The sequence below is a fragment of the Etheostoma spectabile genome, chromosome 16 (assembly GCF_008692095.1).
Source record: "Etheostoma spectabile isolate EspeVRDwgs_2016 chromosome 16, UIUC_Espe_1.0, whole genome shotgun sequence".
NCBI classification, from domain to species: Eukaryota; Metazoa; Chordata; class Actinopteri; order Perciformes; family Percidae; genus Etheostoma; species Etheostoma spectabile.
The window spans coordinates 898,977-916,066 of NC_045748.1; the positions used below are offsets into that span (position 1 = coordinate 898,977).

The following is a 17,090-nucleotide window of genomic DNA, read 5'->3' on the forward strand; positions in this document are numbered from 1 at the left end:
ACAAGTTCTGTGGACCAATGAGGTTAAAATGGAACTTTTGCCGGAATGAGCAAAGGTACGTTTGGAGAAGAAAGGGCACAGAATTTAATGAAAAGAATCTCTGCCCAACTGGTAAAATTGGGGGTGGCTCAGTCATGCTTTGGGATTGTATTGCAGCCAGTGGCACAGGGAAAATTTCATGAGTAGAAAATGGATTCAAAACAATTTCAACAAATTTTGGACTCTAACTTGATGCTATTTGTGAAAAAGCTGAAGTTAAAGAGAGGATGGCTTCTACAAATAGATAATGATCCTAAACACACCTCAAAATCCACGGTGGATTACGTCAAGAGGCGTAAACTGAAGGTTTTGCCATGGCCTTCACAATCTCCTGACCTCAACATAATTGAAAATCTATGGCTAGACCTTAAAAGAGCAGTGCGTGACACAGCCCAGAAATCTCAAAGAACTGGAAGACTTTTGGAAGGAAGAATGGGCGAAGATACCTCAAACAAGAACTGAAAGACTCTTTGCTCGCTACAAGAAGCGTTTTCAAGCTGTGATACTTGCCAAAGTTTTTCAACGCAATTATTTAAGTTAAAATAACATATCAAGTTATAAATAATTCAGTCTCTGTTGGAACATTTTCAGCTCATAGTGCTAAACATAAAGTTAAGACCTGCTTCACATGTAAATGTTGAAACAATGTTTATAGATGTTGAAAAAATCTTTAACCAATATTGACTTCAAACAAATCAGTGCTCACTGTGTACATATGGTACTTTTACTTTATAAGTTGCATGTAAAGAGATGCATTTTCAGAACAAGACACATGCAGTTAACTGCGAAATTATATAAATCAATAAAATGTTATTAATAGATAACTGTACTCCTTTTTTTAATATACATTCTTTCAGTGCTGTCTTAACATTCAGGGAGCTGCATATCAACTTTATTATGCCAGTTGAGGTTTTTACATAGCATCTAAATTCCTTTGTGGTTGTGTTTAGTTGCACTAACATTGACCTAAACCTCAGGGACCTGAGGATCATCAGGGGTTGGAGGGGGGTGGAACTAACCTCTGATGGATGGCCTGGATTCCCGACTGTCACGCTGACTCACCACTCTCTCTCCATGTGTAGCTAATGTTACCCTGCTTTGAGCTATCTAATTTGGCAGTTTAATGTCTCAAGTTCAGTACCTGTCATTACATTAAAGAAAGGAAAAACGTTTAGATGAATATTTCACATCGGTGATACCTTGGTCTGCATAGTTTTGATGTGCAGAAATACCCCCTAGCACTACAGGGCCACAACCATATCATTAGTGCTATTCACTCTGGCAAAAACAGCAGGGAATTTGACCCAAGGGGATGTTCATCACTCCATCCACTTCCTTTGGTGTCCTCTGACAGATTTTTCAACAGGCATGTTTAGAAGCAGACCGGGGCAAGTGTTGACTGGTTGTTTTCTACGTTTCCTATCCCTGAAAGTATGTTTTCTGGAGGAAACTCTGACAATGTCTCTGGGAACCTGTTGTATGTTCAAGGCTTTAGCGAGTCCTTAAGCATGGTCGTTTTTCTCCATGGATCCATTGTACCGTAAATGGCATTCAGACGTTTGGATAAGCTGCACCCCTGGACCGTACTTAAATATTATTTATCCCTAGAGGGGAAATGAGAAAATCTTCGAGGGGGCTCACAGAGTTTTGTATGAAAAATAAAAATATTTATTTTCATTTTGATTCTGTTAACCAATTCATTTTCTTTAAAAAAACAAACAAATCTGAAATCAATGAATGTCTGTACAAAATGGGGAAATCTATCAAATTTACGTTAAGATATTTCACTGGATAAAAGAAAGTTTAAGCCACTGGTGGCATTAGACTAAAAGTCCCGGGGTCCTGCAGATGTAAGGCTACTTTGATCAGGCAGGGACTCTTCCTCCTGTCCAGTTTATGCCACCATAATGATTAATTTACTTTGCTGATGAGTGGCTCCAGTGTTCTTAAGGCCCTCTTTGAAGAGATTATAATGGGATTTAGGCTAGAGAAAAACGGCACAGGAAGTTTTTATGTCTCTCTCACAACCCTCCAGGACTGAGTGATTAGTTGCTCTGGATAACTACTCTGAACACGGAGAGCAAGAGAACCAGTGCTTCAGGCTTTGCTGTCCATCCAGTAAGGGACAAAGATGCTTTAAGATTTATTCAGCCTAGAAAGCAAACAAAACATAAGAATATACTGTCATAAATCTCCATGTTATCAATGGGAGAAGACTGGATTAAAAACGACTGTTTACAGAAGTTCACATTACAAAGAATGTATCGTAGTGTACATGTTGAATGTCTTTTAATTAATACTGTTAAACTTCAATTTCAATTTGTGCCCAGATCCCACCTGTTCCTATAGCAGTTACTTTCTAACAACATTCATTGCCCCTCCAGTGTGCACATATGTCCTACTTTTCCAGATGAGGAAATGGTAAAAGTTTTCATGACAAGGGCCATATCTACTTTGTTCTGAGCCAGTTGCTAGGCCTTTTTACAGGCTAACAGCATAGCTGTTATATCCATTCAGTCCACTTAATTCCCTCTGTGTCCTGCATTGGGATGTAGGCCCAGTTAACAAGCCGGTCTTCACACAAACACAGATTTTACATAAGATCACTATATCCTCTGTAAGGGACACCTCTTGATATAATATCCCAACATTTGATCTCTTGCTGTCTGATAGCCATACCTCATAAAGTCAGCAGTATGAGGCTGTACTGACAGACAGTATTTCCATCATGGTGCTGCATCTGTGAGCATTTCACAATCTGCTGTTCAGTTAAGGCTTAGTGTGGCAGTAGGTGTGCTCATCACTCAAAGCTTTGAGGACTGACTGATTGAGATGTTTAGGAAGACAGAGTTTCTTATGTTTCCTATGTTCACTCCAAATTTCCATCTCTCATTTCCTACTTATCTGGCCCGGTGATTCCTCCCGTTATACACCAGGGCAGGTGGAAGTCTTAATCTTCTGCCTATTTAGGTTGTCTGTCTACCAGAGCATAGCCCAGTAATTGTACCAGGACAGTAATTGAGCTATCTGTTGGTCCGTCTCAGACTATTAGAGTAATGTGATCCCACCACAGGACGGCGTGGCAGCCGGCTCCGCTTCCCCTGATTAAGGCTGCTGGAGGTTGGCCAGACCAGGAGGCAGTGGTGGGCTGGCAGCATTAGATTTAGATTGGAGGGAGGATGTCCTATCGTGTCTCTGTGATTATCCGTATCCAGCCACCAAAAACCATAGGCTCTCCACCGACAAGGGATTGCTTTCTTACAAATTCTAAGGGGGTCAGAAGTTCTTTACAACAAACGGACAAACACACATCTGACATATTACTGATGTGTAAAGCTGTCACTACTGTGTTATCATTTACCCATTTACACATCCAGCAGATACAGAGCACAAATCCATTCATTTGCATTCAGTTTCTTATGATGCTCTTCATTAATTCCTGAGAAAAGTATCAAACTCTTCATCTGTTAAATGTAAATGTAATGTAAATGTGCTGTATTTATATAGCGCTTTTCCAGTCTTAACAACTGCTCAAAGCGCTTTTACATCTACAGGGAACATTCACCATTCACACACTGTGGCCGAGGCTGCCGTACAAGGTGCCACCTGCTCATCAGATAAACAGTCGTACACATTCACACTCCGATGCGCAGCACCGGGGCCCACTCGGGGTTCAGTGTCTTGCCCAAGGACACTTTGACAATGACTGATTTTTTTTGTTTTTGTTTTTTTTAACTTTGTGTGAATTTGGTGCTGGGCAGGCTACAGTAGTTTCATCTTAGCTTGTTTGCTATAAACAGCTGAACTGAAAACTAAACCATACAGTAAATGTGACGGCAAACTATCCATAAGAGTTAAATGAGGCTTGAAAGCGCGTATACCTAAAATTCGGCTTAGTATTTTCGGTACTTTTGTAACTACGAGCAACTTTTTTCACATTACATGTAGGGATTAGAGAATTTGTAAAAAAAAAACAACAATAAAAAACAACAAAAAATATTTCTTTGGGTTTTTTTTTGTTTTACACCTCTTTTGGTAAACATTACAGAATATTCCAAAAATAGAGATAATCTCATTCAGTTATGGGCTGTCAGTACCAGAGACTTTAACTAGGTAGAGTGCAGACATCCACTTTAATAATTTGTTTCAGCAGAGACAGAGCAAAAGCATCTGCACACTAATTTATCTGCTCCTCCTGTTTGTTTCTTGACAAGGACATTGGCCTGATATCTGCAGACAGCTGCTAGCTTGTGTTAGCTGCTAAGCAGGTAGGAACAGATTCAAACGCTGTTCAGTCACCTGAACAAAGGCTTCATCTCTTGTAACAAAACGAATGATAACAAGTCAACAAACGCAACCCAAGAACTCTGATCAGTGTACAGTTTTTCTGTAGTCTGTCCCTCTTGGTGATGCAGTTGTCAAATTCCCTGAGATAACCCGAGCCAGCTAGCCACCTGGAATTCTGGAATTACCACATTCCTGGCAGGTACGCAAATGTGCCAATTCACATTTTTTTATTATATATTTATACTAAAAGTAACCTTTTTGTGCACATTATATAATCACTTAATTTTCATGATGTATACTTTGAAACATACAAAATATCTAATACTGTATTAAAATCAACATATTGCCCAGCTCTATTTAATTAATTTTAAATTACTTAGCTATAACCCTTGTTTTAAACTGGTTTGGATTTAACCGGGGCTCTAACACTTGCAACAAGGCTATACTTAAAGCTAAAGTGCGTAGTTTCTGTCCCCATGAGGAATTCTATGTAATGATAATGCTGTCGACATGTTCACATGATGCAGCCTTCCGTGATCGCGTACACGCCCCCACCCCTCCCCATGCATTTGCAAATAACCAAAAATGACACGAAAGATTAAAAAACATGATGGACTCTTCAGAGGAGGCGATTGTTTTCACTCGAGTTTCTGCGCATGAAAGTCAGCGGACAACACAACTGGCTGAACGTAGGCGTACTATAAGATAGTATAAATTAGACTCTCCACCTGTGCTCTTTGAGTTCATTCTTTACAGCAACTGTGATACTCACTGACACTGACAGTTTGCACGGTTTGCAACAATCACTTTTCTCATGCTGGTCTACATGAATTAATAAACACTAGGAGCTTGGTTCACTCTGTCCCCCTTGAGGTTTGTTATGGTGCACAGCGTGTAGAATAAAGTATAAACAGTAGGAACTTGCTTGTCTGTGTTTTAAGAAGGGAACAAGCCGCGCAGTGACCCAACTCACAGTCAATCTGCCACAGCGAACCAGAGCCAGCCACAGGTGAGATAACATTCAGTGTTGTCCTGAATAAGTGACCCTCAGTGGCATGCCAGGGCTGACTGACTGACTGCCTCCCCTCCATAACTATTACTGATCCCACTGAAGGAATAGTATGTAGACAATACCAATATAATATTCTGTTTAGGGCTGTCAAACGATTAACATTTTTTAGTTGATTAATCGCATAGTAATGGTGAGTTAACTCACGATTAATCGCATTTTTAAATTCTATTTCAAATCCCCTCCATTGAAGTTAATGAGATTATCAATGTAATGACACATTGTCATTCATACCAAATGTACTTAAATATAAAACTAGACCAATTGAGCTCAACTTGCTGTGTCTTGAGTTCAGCAGTATTAGTGGGCTATGTTTGAAGTGGCCAACCACTTGCGACATTTAGCAAGTCACCGTCAAATGCACTGTTTGTGAACACCTGTGACTGAGCGTTGAATACTATGAGCCGGTGCACGGCAGGTGTTCGAATGGTAGCTGTTTCGAAGCTGCAATCATATTCTAGCACTGTCTTAGTTCAGCGTGCTCACTTTCTCTCAATGTTCCACTGACCACCCGCACATCCATAAAATGACTCGCCACGTCAGCCTATGCCTCTCATCAGTTCTCATTACAGTCATGCATGTGAATGCAGCTTCCACTCCTGATCGATGTAATGAGCTGTTACTCCAGATAGCTATGATTACCTAGCGATGTCCAATAGTCCCATACCGCGACAGAAGCTGTGTTGTCCAAATTCGTAGCTAGTTTTGCCTTCTCTGTGTCTATACCACTCTGTGTATCCTGGACATGACTGTGGCCCTGGATGGCAACTCGTACGTTGCATGCAATACACGGGCCTGACATGTGTGCAATCTCAAATACCAAATTATTATATTTATTATTTCTTTTCACCATTCCAAATCCTTAATTATGTGAATTATGTAATAATGTATAATAACATTCATTAATGTAAATACCGTACGTATCCAATCCTTATATTTCTTTATTTCTTGTATTTCTACTCTTTTATAATATTGTGCAACTACAACACAGAGTTTCCTCTCGGGATCAATAAAGTATTTCTGATTCTGATTCTGAGGTCACCGGAGGCAATCTATAATCACGAGACCTTCGTCTTCCACTATATACTGGTCTGCATGCTGTGGCTATCCATTTAGCTATAGCTTGGTCGTTTACTGCAGGTCGACGTATCCATCGATCTGCTTCTAAAACGGCTGTCAAGGGTAGTTTGTTGTACGTTACCAGAAGCAGAGCTTACGCTGGGATCCGTGTGCTTGGCTTGCAAGTGATACCTCGACTGTTGTACTTCGGTGATAACTAAACTCAGCTCGACAAATGCTAACATATAACTTTCGTTTTGTCAAGTGTACTATCGGCAAAGTTTTGAATAAACTTCCCATCCATTATCCCTTCTTTCTCCATAATTCAACTTCTGTGCTGATTTTTTTTCAATCTGCTGCACACCTCTATGAACTACCACTTGGCGGCACAGCTACTGTCATCAGTGTCCGCGCCCCTGTGCAAACAACCCTCAATACGGTCCTTCAAGGGTCAAAGACAACTGCGTTAATTGCGACTTTTTCTAATCGAATTAATATATCATTGCGTTATCATTATTATCGCGCTAATTTTGACAGCCCTAATTCTGTTTCATGCCATAAGGCTTGCTCTCAATCTAAGTCCTCTAAAAAAAATAGGAATCAATTGTTCCATGATGTTGATTTAAAAATTCTAAATGGAAAGATGGGTATGTTGTGTGAATGTGTGTAATAAAAGCGTGTAAATTGTAATTTCCCCTTGTGGGACTAATAAAGGATGATATTATTATTATTATTATTATTATTATTATTATTATATTCCCCTATGAATGTCTTGTAACCAAACAACAATACATTTGGGCCTCAGCCATTTAATTGTCAAGCCAAAAGTTCATATTTCACATTTTTTTAATTCAAACATTGACCTGTTATTAGATTTTGCAAGGTACAACTGGTTGCTGACTGATTGGTTACGTCTTTGTTTGACCCTCTGTCTAAGGCAGAACTTGACACCTTTTTGCTTGTTTTTCCTCCTCTTAAATTGACAGACGTGAACTGACTCAGAGCTGGGCATCAGCCATGCCAGATAATCACTGCAACTGTAGATTTACAAAAATAGTGGAAGTGTATACTGGCTTTATCTGGCCTCATGCCATTCCCATTGTTGGCTCATGGTGGAACTGAACTTTGCTACCCATTGTTAACAGTCTGACACTAAGTCTGTAGCTTCTTACTCTGAGCCAAAATAAATTTACAATCAAGAGTGGGTCCAAAGCTTGGAGTTTTGAAACTGGACTGTAGTGAAGTAAATGGCTCCTTTTTGGCCTCACTCTGCTCCGCAACTCAATCAGTTCCAAAGAAAATCCTGCTCCGAGTGTGTTCATGTTCACACTGAGGCATCATCCTTCTGGAAGGAGACTATTTGAATGTTTGAGGTTTTTCACTCAAGAAATCACAGAACATGCACAACGTTTTTCTTCTTTCCTCTTATGTAAACAGTTCTGCTTTTAAAGTGCTCCATCTGTTGAACATTTTAACAATAATTTTTCATGCTGTCAAAGTGATTTTTATCAAAGAATGTATGACAGCATTGTAAGACGGTATTCTTTTTTGAGGCTAATTAGGTGGCACAGTCTTGTGATTTATATGCTGTGGTTACTGAGAATGATTGGACAGATGCTGTGTGTAGCTGGCAGCTATACAGTTTATAGTGGGTGAATAGGAGCCTTTTTTATACTGACCTCATCCAAAACAAACAAATACGCAGCAACACTGCAAGAGTACACGCCGATTGTTGCTTTGTAGTTTTGGTATGTGAATATACTGAGGTCTTGTTTAGGCTAGCCTACCTATGTGTTATTTTTTATTACAGCTGTTTAGGCCGAGTACCTGAATTTGAGAAGGTACCCAGGCCAAATTGATTAATTGCCCTACATATGATACAAAGCACTTGCACATACTGTACATGCATACTTGACTTCACATACATGTATAACAGTACTAACCATCCACATGCATTCATACTCTCATGCATGTACATACAGTAATCGCATGCATGTACATATACAAATATATACCAGGGTTTCTCTAAGACTTGGGCAGCACCCAAGTTCTTTGGACCACCTAAGTTTAAAAAAAATCATGTGAGCAGCAAAATTAATTGACACTTTTTTTCAAGTCAATGTGTGAATGAATGATGATTTATTATTATTTACTGGTCTAGCTTTTAGTAGTAGTAATATAATACATTTTATTTGATGCTTTTCTGGACACCCAAGGTCACCTTATAAATTAGTAGCGAGACATGGCAAAGACACACACAAAACACAAGGGAACGGAGACATATGTGACACATGTTAATGCAGCCAACATTTTAGACTCATGTTAATAATAATGGTCCAAAATGATGTTAAATTGCTTTTTGTTATTGACAAACATTTTATCACATAAGACCCCTAAGCCACCGTCAAGATGTGCACCTTAGTCGTCACAAACCTAGGGAAACACTGTGGTGTTGTGGGTTGTGTGTGTGTGTGTGTGTGTGGTGTGTGTGTGTGGGTGTGTGTTGTGTGTGTGTGTGTGTGTGTGTGTGTGGTGTGTGTGTGTGTGGTGTGTGTGGTGTGTTGTGTGTGTGTGTGTGGTGTGTGTGTGTGTGTGTGTGTGTGTTTGTGTGTTGTGTGTGGCAGATGGCTCAGTCAATCAAATATGTGTCTTTACCCAGGGACCCGTCTGCATTGTCCTGCATGAAAGTTAACTTTTGTGACTTTTTTTAGGTTGACTACTTAACTTACATTCCTAATTTAATTTAAGTAACAAACATACTTATTTTAACCCGAACCATGATCTTTTCCTAAACCTAACCATACTATTTGAATAACAATGTTTAAAACACTGAGGCCGGTGTTGCAGTCATGTGATTCCGATGACGGGTAACTTTGATGGAGGCAAGGACACAAACAGAATGGGGGGAGAAAATAAAAAGCCAATGGATTGGAGTCATTTGTTAGTTTTTTTTGTTAAGTTAGGAATGTAAGTTAGGTTGTCGACTTTTAAAGTCCAAAAGTTGACTTCCATTCATTGGACACAAACACGGGTCTCCTGTTGAAAGTCATGCATTTGTTTTCCACCACACCTCCTACCCCAGGCAACTACTATACATGCTTCATACTTATGCTCACTACATATATACATAGAAGCATTTGTGTGTGTGTGTGTGTGTGTGTGTGTGTGTGTGTGGTGTGTGGTGTGTGTGTGTGTGTGTGTGTGTGTGTGTGTGTGTGTGTTGTGTGTGTGTGTGTGTGTGTGTGGTGTGGTGTGTGTGTGTGTGTTGTGTGTGTGTGTGTGTGTGTGTGGTGGTATGGGGCAGATGGCTCAGTCTCAATTGTGATTTTCCCCAGGAGACCCGTCTGCATGTCCCGTGCATGAAAGTTAACTTTTGTGACTTTTTTTAGGTTGACTACTTACACTTACATTCCTAATTTAATTTAAGTAACAAACATACTTATATGTGTGTGTGTGTGTGTGTGTGTGTGTGTTGTGTGTGTGTGAGAGAGAGAGAGAGAAGGAGAGAGAGTTGCATGTATGTGCCGGCAGCTGGTACTGGTATATTTGAATGTGCAAGTGAAATATCAATTTTATCATGAGTCCCAGTCTGATTTCTGGAAAGAGACTGATTGACTAAGTTTTTCAAAAGCACTTTGAGCACTACATGCTAAGCGTCATCTAGTTCCAATATATTGGAGAGAAGGCAGGCTTCCTACGGCAGATGCCTCCAACACTGGCAACTCACCCAAAAATATCTAGATTGATAAATAGCACTACAGTAAGGAAAATTGTCATCTTGAACTGTACCTTTGAGTGTGTGACAGTTTCACCTGAGAAGCCTTCGGCAAAGGCCTTGTGCATTGATAGCACCCCTGCATCACTGGATGCTTCTTATCAGTTGTGTCGTGTGTAAATAATTTATCCAGAGTAATTCTGTTCTTCACTCACTTTGTGATATAGAGCAAGGATGGGATCCGGACCCAACATGTCATTTTTGAGGTAGTGTTCATCTGTTACGTAAGGTTGGAATAATAATACAAGATACACATCAACCTTTCTGTGGATAGACCCAGAGAAGGGTGTTATGATAGGTAGCCATAGTAATTGTGAAAAATACCTATCAACTGATTGCATTTTGACTGTCATCTAATGAATCACTATTGTTTCTGCTCTACTTCCTGTCTTCATACCCAAAATCAATACAGTAGAAAAGAACAAAGACAACAATGCATGTTTGCACACGTGCCGCAAGAGAAGCATGTTCCACAAGAACCTGTGGAGGCCACATGCACTGATTTTCTTACTCTGGCCCTGACTTCTTGACTTAAAGTAATAATTAGTTAAAGTCATTGGCCAAGCAATAAAGAGGGAGTGAATAATTGCACCTACCTTGATGCAGCTGAAGAAGAACTAAGTTTTTAAAATTTTATGGTAAACCTGTAAAACACAACGCAAGTCTGTTCTGGCCTTCCAAACATATAGACCTGCTTAGAGGTTTAGACGGCACCATACTAGTTAGATTCAGAACCGTCAACACTTGGTTAATGTCTCTGAGTGGAAAATCATTGGTGAATGTTGGAATTTATGTAACCTCAGTGCAAGGGAGAATGCATGTGAACCATATGTCTCATAAACACAAAACCACTTTCAAAAAGATCATAAATGAGTTACATATGATCGTCTATCAGAGTTTTCTAGATTTAAACTCTGCTCTGACTTTGACTACAAGCATGTACATTTCTGGATTATCATCAATGAGGGAAATGTAACTCGTTATCCAAAAAATTTTTTTTTCCATTGTCAGACATCCATTCCCTACCACCACAGAGCTTTTAACTGTCATGAAATCAAAGTAGTTCCGGCAATAGCTGTTGTTGTAACTATGAAGTAGAACAAACACATAATTACTGCATCATTTTTACTACTGTCTGCATGTCTCTCTGGAGACTTTTGTATTATTTAGTTTACAATGGTGGATCATCTGAAGCTTCCATTTGTTACAACATATTATCACTTTTCCTCAGAAGGAGGCGACTGATGAGATTTATGGAAAGGATTAGACATGGCACCGTCACCAAAAAGATCGGGGGCATTTAAAGAAGATCAATACAGCTGTCTTGTTTGTGATTTTCAGTACTCTTTCCCCGATGCACTGTTTCGTTCTGTTTTGTCCTTGGTTGAGGCTCAATCCCCTTTTCCCACTTATTTACTATTTGTCTCAAACACACAGGATTTACCAAGACCAAAATAATAATAAGGATAAATTTGAGAAGGAGCAGGCGGAAGCATTAGCTTATTCACATATTATCTTTTACAACAAATAGCTATGCTAATACAGCATACAGTCTTTCAATCTTCCAATAACTTACAACCTCCATCTATGAAGGGTTAACCATGCAACTATGGTGTTAACCGTGCAACATATAGATATTTTATCACAGCTTTTACACTGCCGCCCCAAAGTGTTGCTTGGGCTTAGTAGAACGTAATGTTTCTCTTGTTTAACCAGTGTTGTACGTGCAACTTGTAGTTCTTCTATTAGCCGATTGTATCATTCTAAACCACTAACAATATTTGTACATGGTAAACATTAAAACCTGGGCTTTTGCATCGTCGTCGTGAGCATGTTACTATGCAGTCGGTCTCTCACAGAGAGTGTACGGCTGTAGACTTTTGCCTTGGTAGTTCAGGTGAGATGACCCGTTCATTTTTAAATCTTGTTTTATCAACATGTAATGTTCAGATTAATTACTCTCGCAATGTTGCTGGTCATTCTATTTACGCGTAACAGTGAGCAACCATCAGACTGCACTAAAATGTTGTCTGGATCAGGGACAAAGACTGAGCTAACACTGAAAGTGTATTCACATTTCTCCAGATACAGGATAAAACATCTGTTTCCTTTTGTCGGAAACAAACGTAATGCTGCCCCCGCCCCGTCCTCCTTACCCACTTCCCATCATAATGGCTTGGTTCCTTTTGATTTAGTGTTGGAAGAAAAGCACAGGGGTGTTTTTCCATGTCCAAAGTTTTCCTTGGGCACAGCTTTGGCACATGAAATGTTCTTTCATGAACACTACCGCACAAGTGGGCTTAAAAACGACCATCAGATCATCAGAGCACTAAGTGTGTGAGACATTTTCCACTTCCTGAGTCTATACCTTACTGCTCATTTAGATATTATAGCACAGCAGTCCCACACACTCTTGATGAGAGTGGAGATTGTGGATTCTCTGATTGATGCTAATTATGTTGTTATGGTTTATTGCATTTGTAAATTGTTAGAAGCTGGGGCAATTGTATGCTGATAAGAGATTTGGTGGTTACTGTGACAATGGGCCTCTGATACCTATCTAAGCATCAGATGTACATATTTCTGATTATTGATCTATTTTGGCGGAAAATCTATGTAACTCAATATAGAGTTGGGCGGTATCCAAAATTTTGATACTGCAAACTCCTCTTTTTTTTAACCGCGGTATACAGTATTACCGTGACTATTAAAATGACGACGTAAGGCTCAGACGGCGTCACCAAACAGTCGGCTTGTGCCTCCACCGTTCGAAATGAATACCAAACACTAAACTGAAACACCTCTCCCTTCTCATTAGGGAGGAACCCCAAACGCTGCCAAACTGCAGAAGTTGAGTTTTCTTCGAGACCAGGTCCTCGTGCGGCGACTTGCATCCCCCCCCCTCTCTCTCTCTCTTTCTCCTTAACACTGCATGTGATGACAACCATAAGCATTTTAGGCATTAAAAAATGATATAAATATTTAATCCTGTCTCCTAATAAGTGCATTGCATTTTTTTAAATGACTGTACTGAAAGTGATACCGTTGCTGTGTTTCAGACCCGCGGTATACCTATTACCCCCAACCTATCAATATGGTCCCGGCTTGACTGTTTTGAGTAAATGGATATTCTACATTTTTGAGGTCATTGTTTCTACATCAATACTGATGGTATTTAGCACAATTGTCTTGTGTGTGATTACATCCCTTTAGTGCTGAAATAATTTGTCACTGTTAGCAGAAACCTTGTATCTCATATATCACAGAACCGTCACACCTTTGACACAATTAAGTGTATCATTAGTTCAGCAGACCCTGGTCTCTTTTGCATTACGAGATTGATTCAGCTACTTGATTCATGCTTCACCAACGTGGCTCATCCACACGCTGTGTGGCTTTCAGCGAAGTAATAATACTAATCATATAACCTTCATCTTTCATGCCAATGGCATTTGCAGCTGCATCTCGTCCACCTCAGAGTCCCATCATCTATTCCAGCCCACAGCGAGTTTAGAGACAGGTAGACATGGCATGTTTGCTGTCATCTTGAAGAGTCCTGTTCCTTTCATGAACATAAAATCCAAAACTTGAAAGCCTAGATATATTTGCTATTAGTGGAATAAGCATTATAACAGTTTTTCATCAGCTTGTTCTGTTGGCATAGTAGATGAACTCACTTGCAGCTTGATGCGCTTTGGGAAACCACTGCAAAGTAGGATATGTCAGACTAACCATTTGACAGGGCGTGATTCTTTTAAAAAATGTATCTTTCTTCTTCACATTAGTTAAAAAGAAATAGTCATATAAGCTTTAAATCGGTTGGCCTTATTTTACACAGACAAAGCAAGCATCAAATGTCATTCAGTTGATCATGTATACCCTTGCAATTGATGTGATTTAACCAAGCATCGCCCAACTTGAATGTGATGCTCAGAGCTATGTTGTTTTTTTGCTCTGATTGTTGTCCCTTCAACTGCGTCCTGAGGCATGAGAGGAAAAAGAAGCACAATTTGCAAATTAGTCTGGCAAGTAATACTACTTGAAATGTAAACTAAGCTTGCGGCGTGCTCATTAACACTAGCATCAGCGGAATGGTTGGCATATTTAGCCCTCAAAATCGAATTGACCCATGATTACAGAATTCAGTGACCTCATTCGTATGTTTCTGTTGAGAAAACAACATTAACACAATTGTGAGATTAAAATCTGAAATATGACTGGGCAAAGTTCTGTTTACATCTGTGTCTTTGTGGACTTAGATAAACAAAGGGGTATCTCATTAATTGCCATTGTGACTCTGAGCCCCTTGTTTACTGAGTAGTAGACGTTTTGACCTCACATTCCCACGCTGTGTGGAACGAGGTTAAAAGTGCAAAGCAAACCCTTATTACATCATTCCTCTAGGTTTTCGTCCATATACTTTGAGGATTCCGGGAAGGCTGATGTGGTTGAAATGTTAGTGCAACACCAGATAGATTTTACTCATTGTAGATTTTTTTACCAGATGTGTTCCCCTAGTGCCATTCCTCGGGGCAGCAGAGTGCAACCTATGTTGCTCTTGGTAGAAAGGGATTTCTCTGGCACTGCTGCCAATTGAGTGTTAAGAGCAAAGGGTCTCTTAAGAGCGAAACAGACATCAGTTCATTAATGAAAGTGCTTGAGAGATCCGTTTAAGCAGTCCAAATTTGTGTGTGCCCTTGGAAACTCCAAAATGTCCTGTTTAAGTGCTGCTATTGTATTTTTCAGGCGCCCTGCTGCCCATGATCATCTAACATATCAAAAGATATTTCCACCGCATGTTACTAAATGCACCTTCTCTGTTAGCCTCTTTAGCTTAGCACTTCCTCTCACATAATGTTAGAAAGTTGAAAGATCTCAGTCAGTTCCCAGGTAAAGTTGTCAGTATATAACAATACCAGCCTTAGAGTGGTGACTCACTTTCTCCAGATATATGAAGACTATATTTATATCCTCCGGAGGAGTTGTTAAAGCGCAGAGTTCCTCAACAGAACCCACCTGTGTACAGGACATGACGAAACGCACTTTACCTGCTCCCTGAAGTAAAAAGTAGATGACTCTCCTAAAACTTGCTTTATGATGTGAAAACGCCAGTGGGTGTTCCACTTACAATGTTCAGCAATATGGGGCACCAAAGGAAAAAAGTTTTTAATGGATGGAATTATTAGCAGCCCTGTGCAGCTTTTAAAGCAATGGCCCCGTCAGTGGTTTTCCGCTTTTTAGGAATGCCATCAGTGGTCTGTCACAGCATGTTAAGTCCTAAAGAATGATTTGGTTTGGTTGCTGCAGGTGGTTGATGTCTGAGTTCCCCAATTTTAAAACGGTTGCAGATCAAACACAGCGAGCCAGAAGTGTGTGGATACCAGCCATTACACCCTTTACTCATTGTTGAACATGCCATTTTAATGCCACTGATCTATAACTGGAAAAGGCTTTCCACCAGATTTTGGAACATGGCTACAGGGATTTGCTTCCATTCAGACATTAGGGCATTAGTGAGGTCCAGCACTGATGTTGGGTGATAGATCCATTCACACAAAGATGCAAGATGAGGTTAGTCAGGACTATGTGCAAGAAAACCTTTTTCTTCATGAATCTGGTTTTTTGTACAGAGGCATTGTCATGTGAAACAGGAAAGGTCTGTAGAAATATCATTGCAGGCTGTGCAGAGAATTCCCTTCATTTGGGCCAATCCTAGAGCGGCCAAATGCATCAAAAAGTTACAGAACCCTTCATTTTGACTCTAGTGATGCTGCTATAACATTATTAGATAGATGAAAGATTAAGTCTGTTCTTAACTCCTTCTCTGTTTGTAATGAAAACTCTTTGAATCACTTTGATGTCTCACTACATATTTGCATGCACTGGGTTCTTCTTACACAGCACATTATACACTGCTCTAATATCGTAGGACGAAATGATCTGTGCTTGTTTGAGATGATATTTAATGTCTGCATTATGTTGATATGCATAAAGCTTTTTGGAGGGTGCCTGGTTAGATCTCCTGGTAGAGCGTGCACCATATGCAGAGGCTCAATCCTGCCGCACGGCTGCAGGTTTGGTTCCGAGCTGAGAGTCTGAGTTTGTTGCATGTTGTCCCCCCTCTCACCCTTTCATGCCCAGCTGCCCTATCAAATAAATGCCAAAATAAATCACAAAAAAAAGAAAAAAGAAAAGCTTTTTTTTACTTAAGCTGTGTTTCTCCCTACAGATGAGGTGGAACATTCTACAGGAGCTTTCTCTCACATGTCAAACAATAGTAATGCCTCAGTGACTGTGGACGACAACAGGTGTCCAGTCCTACAAGTGGGACAGTACTCACCTTGGCTCTCTCTTTTCAACATCTCCTTACTGACAGGTATTGCTTTCATCTACATCTTCGTATGTTACAGTAACTATTAATATGCCATTCTAAGGTATGTTAGGTTTTGGTAACTCATCTTTTTCAATATATCCCCCAGTTAGTCAGTTAAAACATTTTCCTGTGGATATCTTATTAGTGGTATCCTTTTGTTTTGAGTAGTCTCGCATTGCCAGACTTTCCTACAGTGCTTCAGAGGAGGGTTGGCTAGTCCACACAGCATTCTGGGATGGGAGAAAAACGTGCTCTGGTTTATTGGCATTTCCTTAAACGAATCACGTCTTGGGTAGCGCTAAGCACCCTACGGATCAATGGCCCCTCTGCAATAGCCTTGGGAAGGAATTTGTGTAGTTCAAAGTTGTTAAGTCATGCAAGAGAAAGTCAGATTGGACTAATTGTCTAGCTAGCTGTCTGGGTTACCCTGCAGAGATCTGAGGACCATGACCTTAGTCCTCTAAATTGGCCGGAGTTTAAATGCCAGC

The 17,090-nt window shown here is 40.0% G+C and overlaps 1 protein-coding gene and 1 long non-coding RNA gene across 3 annotated transcripts in view; both read left to right on the forward strand.

The window, feature by feature from the left end:
• The window catches only part of si:ch211-196i2.1 (collagen alpha-1(I) chain), a 168,410-nt gene that overhangs the window by 25,925 nt on the left and 125,395 nt on the right, over nucleotides 1-17,090 (forward strand). The gene's annotated exons all lie outside the window — the stretch shown is intronic.
• On the forward strand, nucleotides 4,609-15,744 carry LOC116704762 (uncharacterized). Its single transcript, XR_004335767.1, has 3 exons — nucleotides 4,609-4,619; nucleotides 12,122-12,126; nucleotides 15,679-15,744. It is a non-coding gene; the product is annotated as an uncharacterized LOC116704762 (long non-coding RNA).